At 39.9% G+C, this 22,399-nt stretch overlaps 1 protein-coding gene and 1 pseudogene across 2 annotated transcripts in view; both read left to right on the forward strand.

Moving 5' to 3' along the window:
• Positions 1–22,399, forward strand: part of RAPGEF2 (Rap guanine nucleotide exchange factor 2) — a 486,440-nt gene that overhangs the window by 118,250 nt on the left and 345,791 nt on the right. The gene's annotated exons all lie outside the window — the stretch shown is intronic.
• On the forward strand, positions 11,583–12,351 carry LOC701695 (proteasome activator complex subunit 2 pseudogene; annotated as a pseudogene). The gene has a single exon (XR_011955.5). The product of XR_011955.5 is annotated as a proteasome activator complex subunit 2 pseudogene (transcript).

Here is a 22,399-nt window from a genome sequence, read left to right on the forward strand (position 1 = left end):
AACTCCTATCACCCAACTTGGCCTCCCAACTTGGCCTCCCAAAGTGCTGGGATTACAGGAGTGAGCCACCAGGCCCGGCTTGTCTGGCTTCTTACACTAAGCATAATTATTTTGGGATCATCCGAATTATAACATGTAACAATAGTTTATTCCTTTTAATTGCTGAGTAATATTCTATTGTACAGATATGTAACATTTACCTGTTGATGGACTTTGGGGTTCTTTTCAATTTGGGGCTGTATAAAACTGCTATGAACATTTGTGTATAAACCTTTTTATGGACATTTGTTTTCATTTATCTTGGGTAAATAACTAGAAGTGCAATGGCTGGATCATATGGTAGATGTATAAATTTGTAAAGGAACTTCCAAATTGATTCAACAGTAGTTGTGTCATTTTTACATTCCCACTAGCAGTGTATGAGAGTTCTATTTTCTCCACATCTTTACCAACACTTGGTCTTCTTAATTGGTGCATTCTAATAGGTATGTAGTGATACCTCATTGCAGTTTTAATTTGCAATCTCCAATGACTAATCATGTAGAGGATCTTTTGCTTATTTGCTATCCATATATTTTCTTTAGTGAAGTGTTCAAATATTTTGCCCATTTCTTAATTGTCTCGTCTCCTTATTGAGAGTTAAGCTTTTTAAAAAACTTTTATTTTAGGTTTGGGGGTACATGTGCAAGTTTGTTATACAGGTAAACTCATGTCATGGGGGTTCGTTGTACAGATTATTTTGTCACCCAGGTACTAAGCCTAGTATCCAATAGTTACTTTTTCTGCTCCTCTCCCTCCTCCCATCCTCTACCCTCAAGTAGGCTGTTGTTCTCTTCCTTGTGTCGTGAGTTCTCATCATTTAGCTCCCATTTATAAGTGAGAACATGCAGTATTTGGTTTTCTATTCCTGCATTAGTTTGCTAAGGCTAATGGCCTCCAGTTCCATCCATGTTCCCACAAAAGACATGATCTCACTCTTTCTTATGGCTGTGTAGTATTCCATGTTGTATATGCACCATGTTTTCTTTATTCAATCTATCATTAATGGGCATTTAGGTTGATTCCATGTCTTTGCTATTGTGAGTGGTGCTGCAATGAACATTTGTGTGCACGTGTCTTTATGATATACTAATTTATATTCCACTGGTTTTATACCCAGTAATGGGATTGCTGCATCAAATTGCAGTTCTGTTTTTAGCTCTTTGAGGAAGTGCCACCCTGCTTTCCACAATGGTTGAACTAATTTACACTCCAACCAACAAGTGTTCCCTTTTCTCTGCAACCTTGCCAGCATCTGTTATTTTTTGACTTTTTAATGATAGCGATTCTGACTGGTGTTACATAGTATCTTATTGTGGTTTTGATTTGCATTTCTCTAATGATCAGTGATATTGAGCTTTTTTTCATATGCTTCTTGGACACATGTATGTCTTCTTTAGAAAAGTATTCTTGTCACTTGCCCACTTTTTAATGGGGTTGTTTGGTTTTTTCTTGTAAATTTGTTTCTGTTCCTTATAGATGCTGGATATTAGACCAAGAGTATTTTATATGCTCTGAATACAAGTCCTTTATCAGATATGTACCTTGCAAATATTTTCTTCTAATCTGTGCTTATAGTTTCATTTCTGAAATTGTCTTGTGAAGAGCAGAAGTTTTTAATTTTGATAAAATTTACTTTATTAATTTATTATTTAATGGATCATGCCATAGGTGTTATACCTAAAAATTATTTTGTCAAAAAAAGTATTTTTTGTAGAGATGGGATCTCATTATGTGGCCCAGGTTGGTCTCAACTCCTGGCCTCAAGCATGAGCTACTGTGCCCAGTCTAAATAATCTTTGTCTAATCTAAGATCACAAAGATTTTCTCCTATGTTTTCTTTTAGAAGTTTTATAGTTTTAGGTTTATACATATAGGTCCGTGACCTGTTTCAAGTCCATTTTTGTATATAAGAAGAGATATGAAATTCAATTATTTTTGTATATGTATATCCAGTTATTTTAGCACCATTTGTAAAAGACTATCGCTTTTCACTAAATTGCTTTTGCACCTTTGTTTTAATGATATATAACACTACACGCACACACACACACACACACACACACATGCATACACACATGCGGTGTTGTTAACTGGGTACCTACGTAAAATGCATTTCTTACTGTGACTGCAGTCAGAAAAGTTTGAAAGGCGGTGCTATGATGGTTACCTGAATTACTTTTTTCTCTCTCTCTGGTCTCCTAATCATTCTTGTCTATCACTTCCATATATTCAGTCCTTCCTGCTTCTTCAATTTCCACTGTTCCTCTGAAACGTCATTTTCTGTGGAAGCACATTTATGATCACCTCAGGAAACCATTGTTTTTGCTGTTCCTTCCATTTTTTTCCTCCCCCTCTGCCATACAGAGAAATGATAAAACATTTTATTTCTCCCTGCCAAGTTTATAACACTCTCTGTGTAATTCACCCTGTGACCTTTCATTCACTGTTTCTTGTGGTTTGCAATTGGTTTACAGCAAATCATTTCCTTTTTCATTTGTTTTGCTTTATTGGGAGACAGCATGATGTGGAGAAAAGAGAATGGGCCATACTCCAGCTAAACCCTATTTCATAATAGGCTCATAACCTTCTTCAAAACACCATCTCTCAGGCTCAGTTTCTTTATCTGAAAAATAAAACCACATCTAACAACCTCATTTATTTGTTGTAAGAATTAAGTAAGGTATTGTATGTAGCATACGTGAGGCATGTCTAAATCCTATACCGGGCACATAATAGATGCCCGATGATAGGTATTTTCACTATATTATGTACCTTCTAGCCACTTCTGTTATTTCTGTCACTTTCCCTCATGTCCGTTATCTTCTACTATGCTAATGTTATTGTAGGCTGTACAGTATGGCGCCTCCGATAATTAAAATCAGTGACCTGAACTACCCTTGTGTGAAATGTTTAATGATTGTACACAGGAAGTGTCATGGTGCCAAAGAGATGAAAGAGATCAGATTTCATTTCACTCTATAAAAGAAAGACATTTTTTCTTCCACAAAAGAGGGCTTTAAATCTCCTTCCCATTATCAAGGTAGACAGAAAAATACTCCTCTTTAAAGAGAACACAGCTACTAGAAATGCTAACCATTCAGCTAACACGGTCAGAAAGGCAGCTCAAACTACCATTCCCCAGGATGTAAAAGGCAAAAATAAGATTTTAGTGAAAAGATAGTGGTGCCCAAGATGGCCGAATAGGAACAGCTCCAGCCTCCAGCTCCCAGCGTGAGCGACACAGAAGACGGGTGATTTCTGCATTTTCAACTGAGGAGCTAAAAATCTTGAAAAAAGAATGGAAGAATGGATAACTAGAATAATCAATGCAGAGAAGGCCATAAACGAACTGACAGAGATAAAAACCATGACACGAGAACTACGTGACAAATGCACAAGCTTCAGTAATCGACTTGATCAACTGGAAGAAAGAGTATCAATGATTGAAGATCAAATGAATGAAATGAAGCGAGACGAGAAGTCTACAGAAAAAAAAGGAAAAAGAAATGAACAAACCCTCCAAGAAATATGGGATTATGTGAAAAGACCAAATCTACGTCTGATTGGCGTGCCTGAAACTGAGGGGGAAAATGGAACCAAGTTGGAAAACACTTTTCAGGAGATCATCCAGGAGGACTTCCCCAACCTAGTAAGGCAGGCCAACATTCAAATTCAGGAAATACAAAGAACGCCACAAAGATATTCCTCAAGAAGAGCAACTCCAAGACACATACTTGTCAGATTCACCAAAGTTGAAATGAAGGAAAAAATGTTAAGGGCAGCCAGAGAGAAAGGTCTGGTTACCCACAAAGGGAAGCCCATCAGACTAACAGCAGATCTCTCGGCAGAAACTCTACAAGCCAGAAGAGAGTGGAGGCCGATATTCAACATTCTTAAAGAAAAGAATTTTCAACCCAGAATTTCATATCCAGCCAAACTAAGTTTCAAGAGTGAAGGAGAAATAAAATCCTTTACAGACAAGAAAATGCTTAGAGATTTTGTCACCACCAGGCCTGCCCTATAAGAGATCTTGAAGGAAGCACTAAACATGGAAAGGAATAACCGGTACCAGCCATTGCAAAAACATGCCAAAATGTAAAGTCCATTGATGCTAGGAAGAAACTGCATCAACTAACGAGCAAAATAACCAGCTAATATCATAATGACAGGATCAAGTTCACACATAACAATATTAACTTTAAATGTAAATGGACTAAATGCTCCAATTAAAAGACACAGACTGGCAACTTGGATAAAGAGTCAAGACCCATCAGTTTGCACAGAGACCCATCTCTCATGCAGAGACACACATAGGCTCAAAATAAAGGGATGGAGGAAGATCTACCACGCAAATGGAAAACAAAAAAAAGCAGGGGTTGCAATACTAGTCTCTGATAAAACAAACTTTAAACCATCAAAGATCAAAAGAGACAAAGAAGGCCATTACATAATGGTAGAGAGATCAATTCATCAGGAAGAGCTAACTATCCTAAATATATATGCAGCCAATACAGGAGCACCCAGATTCATAAAGCAAGTCCTTAGAGACTTACAAAGAGACTTAGACTCCCACACAATAAATGGGAGACTTCAGCACCCCACTGTCAACATTAGACAGATCAACGAGACAGAAAGTTAACAAGGATATCCAGGAATTGAACTCAACTCTGCACCAAGCGGACCTAATAGACATCTACAGAACTCTCCACCCCAAATCAACAGAATATACATTCTTCTCAGCACCACGTCGCACTTATTCCAAATTTGACCACATAGTTGGAAGTAAAGCACTCCTCAGCAAATGTACAAGAACAGAAATTATAACAAACTGTCTCTCCGACCACAGTGCAATCAAACTAGAACTCAGGACTAAGAAACTCAATCAAAACCACTCAACTACATGGAAACTGAACAACCTGCTCCTGAATGACTACTGGGTACATAACGAAATGAAGGCAGAAATAAATATGTCCTTTGAAACCAATGAGAACAAAGATACAACATACCAGAATCTCTGGGACACATTTAAAGCAGTGTGTAGAGGGAAATTTATAGCACTAAATGCCCATAAGAGAAAGCAGGAAAGATCTAAAATTGACACCCTAACATCACAAAAGAACTAGAGAAGCAAGAGCAAACACATTCAAAAGCTAGCAGAAGGTAAGAAATAACTAAGATCAGAGCAGAATTGAAGGAGACAGAGACATAAAAAACCCTCCAAAAAAAATCAATGAATCCAGGAGCTGGTTTTTTTGAAAAGATCAACAAAATTGATAGACTGCTAGCAAGACTAATAAAGAAGAAAAGAGAGAAGAATCAAATAGATGCAATAAAAAATGATAAAGGGGATATCACCACCAACCCCACAGAAATACAAACTACCATCAGAGAATACTATAAACACCTCTACGCAAATAAACTAGAAAACCTAAAAGAAATGGATAATTTCCTAGACACTTACACTCTCCCAAGACTAAACCAGGAAGAAGTTGAATCCCTGAATAGACCCACAACAGGCTCTGAAATTGAGGCAATAATTAATAGCCTACCAACGAAAAAAAGTCCAGGACCAGATGGATTCACAGCAGAATTCTACCAAGGGTACAAGGAGGAGCTGGTACCATTCCTTCTGAAACTATCCCAATCAATAGAAAAAGAGGGAATCCTCCCTAACTCATTTTATGAGGCCAACATCATCCTGATACCAAAGCCTGGCAGAGACACAACAAAAGAAGAGAATTTTAGACCAATATCCCTGATGAACATCAATGCAAAAATCCTCAATAAAATACTGGCAAACCGAATCCAGCAGCACATCAAAAAGTTTATCCATCATGATCCAGTGGGATTCATCCCTGGGATGCAAGGCTGGTTCAACATACGCAAATCAATAAATGTAATCCAGCATATAAACAGAACCAAAGACAAAAACCACACGATTTTCTCAATAGATGCAGAAAAGGCCTTTGACAAAATTCAACAGCCCTTCATGCTAAAAACTCTCAATAAATTCGGTATTGATGGAATGTATCTCAAAATAATAAGAGCTATTTATGACAAACCCACAGCCAATATCATACTGAATGGGCAAAAACTGGAAGCATTCCCTTTGAAAACTGGCACAAGACAGGGATGCCCTCTCTCACCACTCCTATTCAACATAGTGTTGGAAGTTCTGGCTAGGGCAATCAGGCAAGAGAAAGAAATGAAGGGTATTCCGTTAGGAAAAGAAGTCAAATTGTCCCTGTTTGCAGATGACATGATTGTATATTTAGCAAACCCCATTGTCTCAGCCCAAAATCTCCTTAAGCTGATAAGAAACTTCAGCAAAGTCTTAGGATACAAAATCAATGCGCAAAAATCACAAGCATTCTTATACACCAGTAACAGACAGACAGCCAAATCATGAATGAACTCCCATTCACAATAGCTTCAAAGAGAATAAAATACCTAGGAATCCAACTTACAAGGGATGTAAAGGACCTCTTCAAGGAGAACTACAAACCACTGCTCAGTGAAATAAAAGAGGACACAAACAAATGGAAGAACATACCATGCTCATGGAAAGAAAGAATCAATATTGTGAAAATGGCCATACTGCCCAAGGTAATTTATAGATTCAATGCCATCCCCATTAAGCTACCAATGACTATTTTCACATAATTGGAAAAAACTTTAAAGTTCATATGGAACCAAAAAAGAGCCTGCATTGCCAAGACAATCCTAAGCCAAAAGGACAAAGCTGGAGGCATCACGCTACCTGACTTCAAACTATAATACAAGGCTACAGTAACCAAAACAGCATAGTACTGGTACCAAAAACAGAGATCTAGACCAATGGAACAGAACAGAGCCCTCAGAAATAATACCACACATCTACAGCCATCTGATCTTTGACAAACCTGACAAAAACAAGAAATGGGGAAAGGATTCCCTATTTAATAAATGGTGCTGGGAAAATTGGCTAGCCATAAGTAGAAAGCTGAAACTGGATGCTTTCCTTACTCCTTATACAAAAATTAATTCAAGATGGATTAGAGATGTAAATGTTAGACCTAAAGCCATAAAAACCCTAGAAGAAAATCTAGGTAATACCATTCAGGACATAGGCATGGGCAAGGACTTCATGTCTAAAACACCAAAAGCAATGGCAACAAAAGTCAAAATTGACAAACGGGATATAATTAAATTAAAGAGCTTCTGCACAGAAAAAGAAACTACCACCAGAGTGAACAGGCAACCTACAGGATGGGAGAAAATTCTTGCAATCTACTCATCTGACAAAGGGCTAATATCCAGAACCTACAAAGAACTAAAAAAACTTACAAGGAAAAAGCAAACAACCCCATCAAAAAGTGGGCTAAGGATATGAACAGACGCTTCTCAAAAGAAGACATTCATACAGCCAACAGACACATGAAAAAATGCTCATCATCACTGGCCATCAGAGAAATGCAAATCAAAACCACAATGAGATACCATCTCACACCAGTTAGAAGGGCAATCATTAAAAAATCAGAAAACAACAGGTGCTGGAGAGGATGTGGAGAAATAGGAACACTTTTACACTGTTGGTGGGACTGTAAACTAGTTCAACCATTGTGGAAAACAGTGTGGCGATTCCTCAAGGATCTAGAACTAGAAATACCATTTGACCCAGCCATCCCATTACTGGGTGTATACCCAAAGGATTATAAATCATGCTACTGTAAAGACACATGCACATGTATGTTTACTGCAGCACTATTCACAATAGCAAAGACTTGGAACCAACCCAAATGTTCATCAGTGACAGACTAGATTAAGAAAATGTGGCACATATGCACCATGGAATACTATGCAGCCATAAAAAGGATGAGTTTGTGTCCTTTGTAGGGACATGGATGCATCTGGAAACTATCATTCTCAGCAAACTATTGCAAGAACAGAAAACCAAACACCACATGTTCTCACTCATAGGTGGGAATTAAACAATGAGATCACCTGGATACAGGAAGGGGAACATCACACACTGGGGCCTGTCGTGGGGTGGGGAGAGCAGGGAGGGATAGCATTAGGAGATATACCTAATGTAAATGACAAGTTAATGGGTATAGCACACCAACATGGCACATATATACACATGTAACAAACCTGCACGTTGTGCACATGTACCCTAGAACTAAAGTATAATAATACAAAAATTAAAAAAAAAAGATTTTAGTGAAAAAAAAATTAGTGAAAAAGTTTAATGAAAATTTAGTGAAAAAATAAATAAATAAAGGCTCTGTGAATGCTGATGGGGACAAGAACATTCTAACCTAGACCAGATAAGAAAATGCTGGACACAGAAAAGGAACTTAGACTTATCCACAGACTTTTGACGAGTCATCACCAGCAGAGTCCATTTTGGGTTCTTTTGTTGTTGTTTTGTTTTATCTTTTGAGATGGGGTCTTACTGTTACCCAGGCTGGAGCACAGTGGTGCAGTCTTGGCTCACTGCAACCTCTACCTCCCGGGCTCAAGTGATCCTTCCACCTCTGCCTCCCAAGTAGCTGGGACCACAGGTGTGTGCCAACACACCTGGCTAATTTTTTATTCCTTTTTTGGTAGAGATAGGGTTTTGCCATGTTGCCCAGGCCGAGCTGAGTCCATTTTGAAGAGGAACTAGAGATTTTCTGAAGCTATTCTGTGTTCTTTTATTTATTTATTTATTTTTGAGATGGAGCCTTGCTCTGTTGCCCAGGCTGGAGTGCAGTGGCACGATCTCGGCTCACTGCAACCTCCGCCTCCCAGGTTCAACCGATTCTCCCGCTTCAGCCCGAGTAGCTGTGATTACAGGCCCACAGCACCACGCCCTACTAATTTTTGTATTTCTAGTAGAGACGGGATTTTGCCATGGTGGCCAGGCTTATCTCGAACTCCTGACCTCAGGTAATCCGCCTGCCTTGGCCTCCCAAAGTGCTGGGATTACAGGCATGATGTATTCATTAGTTTTTTGTTAAATGTGAAAATAATCAAGAGCCACTCTATGAGTTCCTAGATTCCTAGCCTGGGTAGACTCTACCTGATGATAAATAATAATGGGAATTCTGGCACCTAACATGGTTGTTCTATTTTTGCACTGGGTCACAATTTCAATAAATTTACTCACTTTTATTTATACACAGTAAGTTGCAAGCTGTTTTCTACCATAATTAATTCATTATTATTCATCCTATTAATTATATGATCTGATATTAAAGCTACCAGGTCAAGAGTGGTTTGTTTTTTTGTTTGTTTTGTTTTGTTTCATTTTTTTGAGATGGAGTTTTGCTCTTGTTGCCCAGGCTGTTTAATTAATACTCTCTTCCAGAAACTTAGCTTAAAAAAGACCATCAGCTGGGCACAGTGGCTCATGCCTGTAATCCCAGCACTTTGGGAGGCTGAGGCAAGTGGATCATGAGGTCAGGAGTTCGAGATCAACCTGACCAACATGGTGAAACCCTGTCTCTACTAAAAATACAAAAATCAGCCAGGCATGGTTGTACAAGCCTGTAATCCCAGCTACTCAAGAAGCTGAGGCAGGAGAATCCCTTGAACCCAGGAGGCAGAGGTTACAGAGAGCTGAGATTGCGCCATTGCACTCCATCCTGGGTGATACAGTGTGACTCTGTCTCAAAAAAAAAAAAAAGTCAACCAGCCTGGCCAACATGGTGAAACCACATCTCTACTAAAAAATACAAAAGTTAGCCGGGCGTGGTGGTGGGCGTCTATAATCCCAGCTACTCGGGAGGATGGGGCAGGATAATTGCTTAAACCTGGGAGGCGGAGGTTGCAGTGAGCCAAGATCACACCATTGCACTCCAGCCTGGGGAACAAGAGTGAAACTCCATCTCAAAACAAAACAAAACAATAACAACAACAACAACAAAACCATCAACTAGCGTGTTTGGATATATGGATGTTCCAAGATAATATTAATCTGTGTTTTAACAAGTCTACAACTATACTTTCCGATGGAGCAGCCACTAGCCACATGTGTTATTGTGGCTAGTCCAAACTGAGATGTGCTATAAGTCGAAAGTACACACCAGATTTGACATACTTAGTACAAAAGAAAGAATGTAAAACATTTTGTTAATAACTTTCAATATTGATTTCATATTAAAGTGATAACTATTTGGATTTATTGGATTAAACAAAATACATTATTAAAGTTATTTTTACCTGTTTTAATTTTTTAAGAGGGAGTTTCACTCTGTTGCCCAGGCTGGAGGGCAGTGGCGCAATCTTGGCTCACTGCAACCTCCATTTCCCAGGTTCGAGTGATTCTCCTGCCTTAGCCTCCTGAGTAGCTGGGACTACGGGCGTGCACCACCACGCCCAGCTAATTTTTGTATTTTTAGTAGAGACAGGGTTTCGCCATGTTGGCCAGGCTGGTCTTGAACTTCTGACTTCAAGTGATCCGCCTGCCTTGGCCTCCCAAAGGCTGGGATTACAGGCATGAGCCACCGCGCCTGACCCTCTTTTAATTTTTTAATGTGGCTATTAGAAAATGTTCAATTATGTATGTGGTTCGAATTATGTTTCTGTTGAATAGTGTTGGTCTGAAGTTTAGAAACTTGTGAAATTCTACAGTAATTAAAGCTGGTGGATAATTATAACTGTGGCTCATTAAGATTTGGAAAACTTGTTGCAATATTTGTTAAAGAGGGAGAGGTTTTTAGTGTACATAACTGGCTGAAGAGTCAGACAGAAGCAGTATAGAAGGGTCATTCAGAAGTCCAAAGTGAAACCAATTTGAGCAACCACGTTTATGCAAGATGAAAAGCTAGTGGCTTTAACCTGTGGGAAAATGTACCACACCCTGCCAATGCAATGTAAAGTTCGACTTGTTACTCATCCCTGAAACCTGCCCCCCAGCTTTCTATAGCTAATTGCTCACAGTTGGATCCCTTTTAAAGTGAGATTACACTCCCTACAGGATATGTTGTACATGCTGACATCCAAGTTTCCAAGGTTTTCATTCAACCTAATACTCATTTTTGGTCATATTACAGCTTTGAACAAAATAGTGAACAAGAAAAAGCTGAATTGAAGATGATACTAAGTGGTGACAGATAGAAATCCCAAGGATGCATCCTGGTTGTATCAAAGAGATACAAAAGAAACTTAAAAACAGAGGTTTTAAAGTCAGAGCAATCACAGATTGCCAATAACTTACTAATAATACATAAATTTAAAACATGTCAAACACAGGTAGGACAACCTCAGGGAAGCATAGAAATCGGGGAGTCAAAGTGGCAAGCATTGATAATGTCCACCCACCACAAATGAGGGCTGAAGTTCCTCCCTTTGAGAGGCAAAGCTCAAAAGAGAAGGGTTAGGATTGGTAAAGTTATTACAGTTTAACGCCATTAAGCCAATGGCTAACATTGTTTTCCCTAGAATGCCGGTGTTGTTCTAATATTGTTCTGTGAAAGTTTTGATGCCGGCAGTATTTTCTTCTAAAATGTATTTAAAATATATTTAAGAATATGGTAATTAGGAGGCCAGAGATCTAGCAATTGAAGCAGCATATGGCCAAGCCGTGTGGGGTGTGTCTGACAGGGGAGGCCTGTAAACAGGTGGAGATCTTCAGGCAGAATCTTTTCCAGGAGGCTGAGGAATTCCTCTATAGATTCTTGCCACAGAAAATCATATACCTGAATCAGCTCTTGCAAGAGTACTCCCTCAATGTGGCTGACCTGACTTCCCTCCGGGCCCCACTGGACATCCCATCCCAGGCCCTCCACCCGAGGATGATGAGATGGAAACAGATAAGCAGATGAAAGAAGTTCCTAAATGTGGATTTCTCCCTAGGAGTGAGAAGGTCCTGTTCCTGCTTGTCCTGGTTAAGCCAGAAGTCTGGAGTCTCAAAGATAAATGCATTCTGCTGATCACATGGATCCAGCACCTGATCCACAAGATTGAAGATAGAAATGATTTTGGGGTAGCAATCCAGGAGAAGGTGCTGGAGAGGGTGAATGCCATCAAGACCAAAGTGGAAGCTTTCCAGACAACCATTTCCAAGTACTTCTTAGAACGTCGGGATGCTGTGGCCAAGGTCTCCAAGGAGACTCATGTAATGGACTACCGGGCCTCGGTGCACCAGTGAGATGAGGCAGCCTATGGGGAGCTCAGGGCCATGGTGCTAGACCTCAGGACCTTCTATGCTGAGGTTTATCATATCAGCAGCAGCAACCTGCAGAAAATTGTCAACACAAAGGGTGAAGAGAAGCCATCTATGCACTGAACCCAGGACTAGAAGGAAAATAAATGACCTATATGTTGTGTGGGGAAAAAAAAGGATATGGTAATTACATAATAACAATGTAGTTATCAGTAAAGTGTCTTTAAGAAATGGTATATTTCACCTGGCACAGTGGCATGCACCTGTAGTCCCAGCTACTTGGGAGGCTGGGCTGGGAAGATTTCTTGAGCCTAGGAGCTCAAGTCCTGCCTGGGCAACATACTGAGAACTCTCTCTAAAATAAGTAGATACAGTACGAAATTTTTAAAAAGAAATGCTACATGTGAGGTTTCCAGGACATTACCTATGAGATCATCTGATACATGCCAGCCTCTTTCACATACACATTGATACCTCAGTATCATACACCTGTTACTGGGACTCAGTTTTTTTATCTGTAAGGTGGGGGATAACATATCTACATCACAGACTTTTGTAAGAATTGAGATAATTCGGTCGGGCGCGGTGGCTCATGCCTATAATCCCAGCACTTTGGGAGGCTGGGGCAGGTGGATCACCTGAGGTCAGGGGTTCGAGACAAGCACATGGTGAAACCCCATCTCTATTAAAAATGCAAAAATTAGCCAGATGTGGTGGCGCACGCCTATAATCCCAGCCACTCAGGAGGTTGAGGCAGGAGAATTGCTTGAACCCGGGAGGCAGAGGTTGCAGTGAGCCAAGATCGTGCCACTGCACTCCTGCCTGGGTGACAGAACGAGACTCCATCTCAAAAGAAAAAAAAAATTGAGATAATTCATGTAAAGAATTATGACAGTGCCCATTTGAAGCAGTTGGTAAATGTTAGATGATGATGAACTAGTATTGTACATATATTTAATGATCACTATGTTCATTTTCATGTTATAATTTTAATACACATTTATAAAGTGGATCAGATGTTGACTATTCTTAAATAATTAGTAAATAAAACAATATTGCATTGTCTTCTTTAATCCAGGAATACAATTTATTTCATGAATTCCATTCCTGTTAAGCCTTTTTAACACATTATAATTGAAAAAATATTGCTGTGGTTATGTAGCCAGGACTCAAGAAGCATTCAGTAAAACCATGAATGAAGTGAATTTGAGAAACATTGCATTAGACATTCGATCATTCAATATTTTCATTCTGCTTTGAGTCTATAGCAGTGGTTTACTGGGGTCTCAAGAGAAAAAGCTATGGTTTTAGCATTTACCAGGTTCTGTGGTGTAAACATTTCCAACATGGTCAATGCCAAACTATTGCGTGATGTCACACAATAATGTAGAAAGAGATGATAATAATTGGTTCTCTCAAGAAGGTACAAACAGCCTCCCACACACCACTCACATAAATACTTTGCATGATTATAGCATGGCTTCTCATACAGTGTTCATTCATTCATTATACCAATGGTTCTGCAAATGTGATCCCCTGACCAACAGCACAAGCATCATTGGGGAACTTTTGAAAAATGCAAAATCTCAGGGCCCATCTCATATCTCCTAAGAAAGAAACCATGAAAATGAGGCTTAGCAATCTGTCTTAACAAACCCTCCAAGTGATTTTGATGCATAATGTTTGAGGACTCCTGCCCTATGCTCTTGCTGTTGTTTCTGAAGGGGAAGAAGTGCCAAGTAACTTCTAACATTTATTAATTAGTATCCCAAGACTAGCCATGTTGGTGTTTTCATTCTTTAAAGCATCTAATTATGGACTCTGAAATTGCAATTTATATATTGCTAGAATCAACAAAGGACACAAAGCTGCTGCTCTTTTGCATAGAAAGGTAATTTTATCTTCAAATGTCCCCATGTTTCAGTTGCTATTGAGAGGCTCCAATAAGGGTTAGTTAAGAGTTCTACTGGCTTGGCTCAGTGATTCATGCCTGCAATCCTAGCACTTTGGGAGGCTATGGCAGGCAGATCCCTTGAGCCCAGGGGTTTGAGACTAGCCTGAACAACATGGCAAAACCTCATCTCTGTTAAAAAAAAAAAAATGCAAAATTACAAAAGTTAACCAGACACAGTGGTGCACACCTGTAGTCCCAGCCACTTGGGAGGCTGAGGTGGGCGGATCACTTGAGTCCAGGAGCCTGGGAGGTCAAAGCTGCAGTGAGTTGTGATTGCACCATTGTGCTCCAGCCTGGATGACAGAGGAGACTTTGTCACAAAAATAAATAAATAAATAAATAAATAAATAAATAAAAACAAAAACTACTGCTTGTGATTTCTGGTTGCTTCTGCAGCAGAGACCATGGGCAAAATCCCTATGCTGAAATAAATATGTGCCCTGATATATTAGCGGGCATGTTGTTAACTACTTTGTATGGTTGGTTGAAAATCACATAAATACAGCCCTAAATTCAGTCATACTATACACAGTATTGGCAGAGATACATGGTTTCCAGTATGTTCTAAGGGAGCTTTGGGTTGGTGCAGCCTTCAGAGGTCAGCAGGTACGACCTTGCACTCTGTGTGGGGCTCCCCTTCACAGCACATGTTCCTCCAACTGACAAAATATTTCCAGTAACAAAAGCACATTCAATTTTTGGACAGGTCTAATTATTCTTCCATACATTGAACTAAAATCTGCCTTCCTGTAACAGTCACACAGTAGTCTGAATTCTGAATTCTGGTAAAGAATCCCTGTCTCATTTAAATAGCCCATCAGATCCCAGGAAAGGCTCACTCTAGGCTTTTTTACAAATTAGGCCTCCCCACTTCTTTCAGGCATTCATGTAACAACATTCCCAGGCTCTGAACCACCCTGCCTCTTGATGCTCTTCAATTTATTAACATCTGGCTTAAAATGTGGCATGCATAACCAAAAATAATGCTACCATGTGGCCCAATTGGGGCAGCGTTTGTTTCTGGAACACAGCTCTCTGTTAATGCAGCCTGTTATTGTGTCAGCTTTGTTGGCAACTGAGCTAACCTCTGGGCACATCTCCAGTCTGCAGTCAGCTCCATGCTCCACACCAACCTGTTGCATAATGTCTTACCTATCCTCTACTTGGACTGTTGATTTTTAAACTCTAAGTGCAAGCTTCATATTTAGTCCTATTAAATTATAACTTTGTGAGTTTCAGCCCCAATTCTAAAATAGTAGCATCTTTTACAGTCCAAATTGTCATTGAATTTTACTGTCTCTTTTTCCTAGGTTTATATGTTCAGCAAATGTAACGACATGACTTCTCTCTTTGTATAAAATCCTGAGGAAACTGTTGAACAAAACAGAACCAATTCCTGTTCTTCTCCCTCACTCAATTATTCACCTCAAAGCTTAAAACTAGAATAAAATGTCCAAGTGAAGTACCAGTTAAATATTGACTTTCACTTGCCAACTTTACTTCAATCTGTCTTTTGTGTGAAGTAGCCTGAAAAAATGAAAATGTAATCATTGTAAATAATTCTTAGGGATCATTTAGAATGCCTAACGGGTATTAAATATTTGAAATATAAATCCCCATTCTTTGATGTGTGTCGAAGGAGGTAGTTAAAGAATAGTATAGAGTAATTAAAAGCTTTTATCATGATCTTGGATTAATTGAAGTATTTAGAGAGTGGTGATGCCATACTGAAAACCACTATTACAAAATTTAGGGGTTTGCAATTTTCTTTGGGTTAATTAATGCTTATAAAAATTATTCTGGCCAGGCATGGTGGCTCACGCCTGTAATCCCAGCACTTTGGGAGGCCGAGGCAGGGTGGATCACTTGAGTTTGGGAGTTCAAGAACAGCCTGACTAACATGGAGAAACCCTGTCTCTACTAAAAATACAAAAATTAGCCGGGCATGGTGGCACGCACATGCCTGTAATCCCAGCTACTCGGGAGGATGAGGCAGGAGAATCCTTTGAACCTGGGAGGCAGAGGTTGTGTTGAGCCGAGATTGCGCCATTGCACTCCAGCCGTGGCAACAAGAGTGAAACTCTGTCTCAAAAAAAAAAAAAAAAATTATTCCAGCTGGGCGCGGTGGCTTACGCCTGTAATCCCAGCACTCTGGCAGGCTGAGGTGGGTGGGTTACCTGAGGGAAGGAGTTCGAGACCAGCCTCGCCAACATGGTGAAACCCCGTCTCTATTTAAAAAAACACAAAAATTAGCCAGGCGTGGTGGTGTGCACCTATAATCCCAGCTACTCAGGAGGCTGAGGCAGGAGAATCACTTGAACCCAGAAGGCAGAGGTTGCAGTGAGCCAAGATTGCACCATTGCACTCCAGCCTGGGTGACAGAGCAAGACTCCGTCTCAAAAAAAAAAAAAAAAAAAAAATTGTTCCTCAAATGGCTTCTTAAAGCTATAAAAATTGAAAATAATTATAAAGAACAACTTTAAAGCCAAGAACAGTAGTTCCAGGACTTGGAAGGCTGAGGTAGGAGGATCACTTGAGCCCAGGAGTTCAAGATCAACCAAGGCAACATGGTGAGACCCTACCTCTATTAAAACAAAATTTTAAGATAATGTTACTTAGCAGAGTGTTGGCACTTAGAGATCATGGGCTATGTGAAGAAATATATTCCTAAACTTAATTTATGAGCTACATGATTACATGAAATGGGGAGTTGAAAACAAATAACATCATGACCGAAAAAACCACAATTCAATTCAGGGGGTGTGGGCTGAGATGATATCTGATCTGATATCTTCACAGCACCCAGAGAGGAAAGATCAGAAAATGTGTTTTCAATAGACATGGTGAGAACACTGCTAGGGAAATAGTGGCAGCATTTTTAACATGAATAACCTTAGCTAACCTAGCACCACAGGATGTTGAAATTTTTTTTTTTTTTTTTTTTTTTTGAGAGGATCTCATTCTGTCATCCATGCTGGAGTGCAGTGGTGCCATCACGGCTCACTGCAGCCTTGATCTCGTGGGCTCAAATGATCCTCCCACCTCAGCCTCCCGAGTAGCTGGGACTACAGGTGCTCAACACCATGCCCAGCTAAATTTTTTTGATTTTTGTGAAGACGAAGTTTCACCATGTTACTCAGGCTGGTCTCGAACTCCCGGGTTCAAGTGATCCTCCCACTTTGGCCTCCCGAATTGCAGGGATTACAGGCATGAGCCACTGCGCCTGGCCAATTTTTGATCAAGTTATGCTAATACAGAATAGCACTGAGGATCCTGCTTATTTAGATTTCCACTTCAAAAGTAGTGTTGTGTATTTGTTGCATCACTGCTTACGGGAAAGCAAATTAACTTTACGGGCTCGAATATGTTGTCAACAGTCCCACGTCTACAATCATTCCCCAGTGGCCACAGGTTCTTCACAGTGACCAGAGTATATTGAAATGTTTTAAAAATGGGAAATATAGCGAAATAGGAATGCTGTGTGTTGCTGGTGAAAATGTAAAATGGTGCAGCTCCTGCAGGAAAAGGTGTGATGATTCCTCAAAAACTTAGAGAAATACCATGAGATCCAGCCTTCCCAGTTCTGGGTATGTACCCAAAAGAAGTGAAAGCAGGGACTCAGGTATTTGTTCATGCATGTTCATAGCAGCATTACTCACAATAGCCAAGAGGTTCAGAGGCCACTCAAGTGTGGTGTATATGTATGAGTTCCCTAGGGCTGCCATAAGAAAATACCGCAGACTGGGTGGCTTAAACAACAGAAATTTATCTTCTCACAGTTCTGGAGCCTGAAATCTAAAATCAAGGTGCTGTGAGGGTTGGTGACTGGTGAGCCCCTCTTCCTGGCTGGTAGGGGCCCACCTTCCTGTCATGTCCTCAAATGGCTTTTCCTCTGTGCAGGTGAAGGCAGAGACGAAGCCCTGATGCCCCTTCCTCTTCTTAAAAGGATGCCAGTTTTATCAGATTATTTTAGTACCTCATTTAACCTCGGTTACCTTCGAAAGGGCTGGCCTCCAACTATAGTCACACTGAAGGGTTGGGCTTCAACATATGAATTGGGGGGGTGGGGATAAAAATTCAGATCATAACAACATAGAATGCAATATTATTTAGTCTTAAAAAGGAACGAAATTGAGACACATGCTGTGATATAAATGAAGCTTGAGGACATATTACTAAGTCCAATAAGCCAGTCCCAAAAACACAAATACTGCATGATTTCACTTAATGAGGTTCTGAGTAAGTTTATCAGGACAGAGGGTAGAGTAGTAGTTGCCAGAGGCTAGGGGAAGGGGAGAATGGAGAGTGAGTGTTTATAGGTACAGAGGTTCAGTTTTACAGGATGAAAAGATTCTGGAGATGGAAGAGGTGATAGTTGCAAGCAATGTGAATATACTTAATGTCACAGGACTGTCCACTTTAGAATAGTTAAAAGGCAAATTCTGTTATGTTTATGATAGAAAAGAATGAGAGAAGCACTCTGACATTAAACCACTCGTGTTTTAATATGCAGCCCAGGGCCAGGTGTGGTGTCTCACGCCTGTAATCACAGCACTTAGGGAGGCCAAAGTGGGCGGATCACAAGGTCAGGAAATGGAGACCAGCCTGACCAACATGGCGAGCTCCATCTCTACTAAAAATACAAAAATTAGCTGGGCGTGGTGGCTGGCACCTGTAGTCCCAGATACTCGGGAGGCTGAGGCAGGAGAATCGCTTGAACCCAGGAGGCGGAGGTTGTAGTGAGCTGAGATCGCACCACTGCACTCCAGGCTGGACGACAGGGCGAGACTCTGTCTCAGAAAAAACTGCAGCCCCAAATGGCACTCACTGTAGGTGGATGTATTCCTCCTGAAACAAATTTAAACACACACACTTACCGTGCTGCCGTGATGTGCTGTCAGTCTCTCAGTCACTAGCCTAAAAGTCTGCATTTCATGCTTTTTCTCTATATTAGCTTTTCCAATGTGTCAGATGGGTATTTCATCATTTATGTCAGGGGTTCCAATCTTTTGGCTTCCCTGGGTTCATTGGAAGAAGAATTGTTTCAGGCCACACAGAAAATACACTAACACTAACCATAGCTGATGAGCTAAAAAAAAAAATAATAATAATAATAATAGTAATAATTCATGTTTTAAGAAAGCTTACAAATTTGTATTGGGTCTCATTCAAACCTGTTCTGGGCTGCACGCAGCCCGTGGGCCACTGGTTGGACAAGCTTAATTTACATCTACATTTCCATAACTCGTAAATTTTCATTATGCATTGCAACTTAATTTTTTCCACGTGTTATAATTACAGTGATGGTAATAAAATTATATTTTTACTGAATTACAGGAAAATCAGTTTTGGGGTTTCCTAAGTCCTGCAAGACTGTAAATAATTTAACAATATCATCAGATGTTAACTGAGGATAAACTAGCGGAATTGGAAACTCCCAGATTTATTTTGCCTCTGTCTCTTTCCCTTCCTTGGCTAATATACAAATGCAAGCAATGCCTGCATCCTAACACACAGTAAATATTTGTGAAAAAGTGAATATATGTCTGTATTTGCATGTTATGAAAACAATTCCTTTACTGAAGGAAAGGAAAAATCCAGTGCCTCATGCAAACCAGTCATGTGCAGATCTCTAAGCACCACATTTTAGGATAGCATTACATTACTGTAGGAATAGTTCAGTTTTTAAAATACAGATAATAAGTTTTCATTTGGAAAGAATTATTTTCAGGTGCAGCAACGCATTTAGAAATAAAATTTAATTCAATATCACTTTATCCCTTTTGAAAAGCAAAAACAAGAAAAGTTGGTGCAACTTTCTGAGCGTCTGTCCTAATGTCTTTGCACATGTCATATAAAAGTTTCAAGATTTGCTAGATCAAGAAAAGAGAAATAGCCTATTTTATTACAAAAAAGAGAATTGGAACAAAGAAATTTGGCTTTTTACAATGGTTCGCTTTGTAATTTGTATATAAATATGAATATATCGCTTCTCGGCCTTTTGGCTAAGATAAAGTATAAATATGAATAATACACATTCAAATGCTGACAAAAGATTAAAAACCTAGAATCTTGTGCACTTAGAATGATTAATGATTATAGCTGTTTAAAATTTATAGTAAGTGCTTAGTATATGTGTGATATTGTGTTGATGGATGAGGAGGTGGCAGAAAGAGAGAAATGTTGGCCCAGTACTCAGAAAGCTTATAATGTAGCAAAGAAAAGAGTCTTATGCACTGAATAACTAGAGCAAAGCTGGGTGACGCTGCCTTTCACTGAAAAAGAAATTCAGAGAAGGGTGTGGTCAGTCTGTAGTAGTCATGGAAAATGTGGTCCTGAGCAGGAATTAGACTGATGACGTCAATACACAAGTTTTAAAAATTAGAATTCATAATTTTAAAAAATACAAGTATATAATCAAATACTTGTGAAATGTGGGGATGGGAATCTGTTAAATTTTCCTGTTCTCTGTGTAAGAGACACGCAATGTGAAGCAGATTTCAAAAATCACTGCCAATCTCTGTTAATCAGACCATTATGACATCTTATTGATCCATATTAAAAACTTCATAGTTTTCCACCCACTTCAAAAGCTGATTTCTCCTTACAACAGATGAAGAACTTAAAGCTATAACCATGGGCTAATTAGCTGAACTCCCTTTAGCCCACTTATTATTCTACTGTTCACAAATGAAAACATAACACTACTTTTGCTCCATCAGGTGTTACTTTTTCATGTTAATTATTATTGGAGAAAATCCAGCAACCTAAAAATTACAGATCGTTTTCTAGCTCCCAATTTTCTAGTTAACAAAAAGAAAAGGGGATTAAGTTGGTTATTTATTTATTTTCCCTTCTCTCTTAGGGAGGCTTTCTAGATGGCCATCTTTTCTATTTTATTTTTCAACCTTTTCTTTGGTAACCCCTTGTGGTTGCAGCCTAGCTACTTCAAGCATGCTTGCCAGCTAAAAAAGGCTAAAGTGGGAGTCTAACTGGGCTTTCAATTTCGCTTTTTTGACAGCAGCCTGCCCCCGACGGAGACACTAGGTGAGCCACAGCTGGGCCACTGGAGAAGGGGGATAAATGCATTCCGTTTCAGTTGCGTGATTCCCTCCCATTGCTTCCCACAATGCATCTGTAACACCTTTACTTTTCCATTTCTGCTAGAAAGCAAATCTCTGTCTCTTCCAAAGGACAGTGAACATAAGTAACTACCACCCTGGAAAGCTCTGTGGGGAGCGATGAGACGGGAAGGGCCCAGGTGATTGGAGTATGGATTGGAGGGAGCAGGTGGAAGCTGTTTCTCTGAAATCTGCTTCTACATGTTGCCCTCAGCAGTCCTTTAGTAGTGAACAAATAGTATAAATCATTGAGAAAGCAGTAGTAGAGAAATGTTAGATGGGAAAGGAAAAAGGACTCCTCTACTTTCCATCGACATACCCTATTGCAGGCAAAGAAAAAGTGAGCAAAAATAGTATACAGTGAGAGGTTCCTTCTGCAACTGCCTTTATGTGCTGAGATTATTATTGGCCCAGGTTAAGGATAAACAGTTATCCCAAATGACTCCCTGGATAGAACAGCCAATCAAACATATTAGTTAGTGCCTATGAACAGTAAGACAAAACACACACACACACACACAAAGGCCTTAGACTGCAAACTTCTCAAGCCCCTGCAAATCAGTTCATTCATTTACTCCTTCCTCCAACAATTATTTTTTTTTAAGAAACGGAGTCTCACTTCATTGCCCAAGCTGGAGTGCAGTGGTGCAATCATAGCTCACTACAGCCTTGAACTCCTGGGCTCAAGCGATTCCTCCCACCCCACCTAACAATCTTTTTAGTGTACTCTGTGTTGGACTGTTTTGTTGTGTCCTGAATGTCCTATCTCCCTATCCTTTAAACCTGGAGCCAAAAAGAGAGTTCCAGAAGTCCTGGTTCCCCAGCTGGAGTTGCCCAAATAGACCACTTCACAAGAAAGTTTCTGCCTGTGATACACCCAAGTGGAAAGTCCTCCAACACCAGTGCTGGAAAGTGATTCAGATGCTGGGGAGCAAGCAAGAGCTCAGAGCCAAGGAGTCAAGCCAATGTGGGTTTGAGAATGGTAAAGAGGAAGTCTCGGGGCAGCTTACAAGATATACAGCGAGGCAAGACAAAGCAAGGTGTGGATAGAATAAGAATGCATCACACAAATCTAGGACTACTGTGTCTGCTTCAGGAGTGCATTGGGATGCTCCAGACACAGTCACTGGCCTTTAAAGTTGTCCACCA

Source organism: Macaca mulatta, chromosome 5, assembly GCF_049350105.2.
Source record: "Macaca mulatta isolate MMU2019108-1 chromosome 5, T2T-MMU8v2.0, whole genome shotgun sequence".
In the NCBI taxonomy this organism is placed as follows: Eukaryota; Metazoa; Chordata; class Mammalia; order Primates; family Cercopithecidae; genus Macaca; species Macaca mulatta.